The following is a 1,065-nucleotide window of genomic DNA, read 5'->3' as shown; positions in this document are numbered from 1 at the left end:
GAATTTCTGAGAATTCTCTCATCTGGGGCAACCAACCAGATCTTAGGGTTCAGAATTTAGCATTTGTAGGGATAGCAAAAGGCCAACCCCCAACATTTGCCCCTTTTTGTCTAAACAAAAGGGTTCTTTCTCTTATAATAATAAATGACATACAGTAAGAACAAATATGAAACAATTATAAAAACTAGGAATTAGGAAAATTTACATTCACAAAGCCCAGTCAGTTGTATTTGGCAACTTTGAATAAACTATCTATTGTCTATCCTATTTGGGGGGGGTTCAGAGTTTTGTACCTAAATTGTTTTCTATCATATCTTGTATTACTAACCTAAAACATTTCCTTAGATCTAAAAACATCTTTGAAAATCCTAAACAACTTAAGCTTAACTGTGAGACCACAACTATCTAGTCTTCAACCCCATCAGAGACTTGAGAAGGAAAAAATACTGCCTGAGTATGAAGGAAGTGTTGGGAATCAACTTCCAAAACTATAAGAATGACAGAGAAATTTGCCTGTGTGAAAAGTCCCTCAGAATTTCTCTAAGATATTGGAGTATATATATATATATATACATATATATATATATATATAGTCAGGCATGTGGACTGCACTACCAGATGGGCATAAAAACTGATGAGGTGGGGTGTGCTCAAACCCCAGGAATCTCAGAGCTCTGAGACCACAGGAGTGGAGTTGCCTCTTCTCTGCCTCTGCCTGCTCTGAAGCACATGAACACAACACCCAGCTGAGATGAGCCCTGACAGTCAGTCGTGAAACGCAGCACCTAGAGTTCTTCCCCATGCAAGTGGGGCATCACCCACATCTTTTTTTTTTTAACTTTTATTGCATTATGATGAGAAAAGTTACATGATTTCAATTTATCTGTATTTGTTAACATTTAAAAATGTATTTTAAGTAAATAGAAATAAATTACATTCTTGTTTTCCTTTTGTACCCCAACTCCTCCCAGAGACCCCCTTCAATACCTACAATATATTTTTTTGTCAAATTCCTTAAAATTTATAAAATATTATAACAATAAAAATGAGTATTATAAAAGTTGT

This window comes from Mastomys coucha, unplaced genomic scaffold (assembly GCF_008632895.1).
Source record: "Mastomys coucha isolate ucsf_1 unplaced genomic scaffold, UCSF_Mcou_1 pScaffold1, whole genome shotgun sequence".
Taxonomy (NCBI): Eukaryota; Metazoa; Chordata; class Mammalia; order Rodentia; family Muridae; genus Mastomys; species Mastomys coucha.
Note: the sequence above shows the minus strand (reverse complement) of the source record.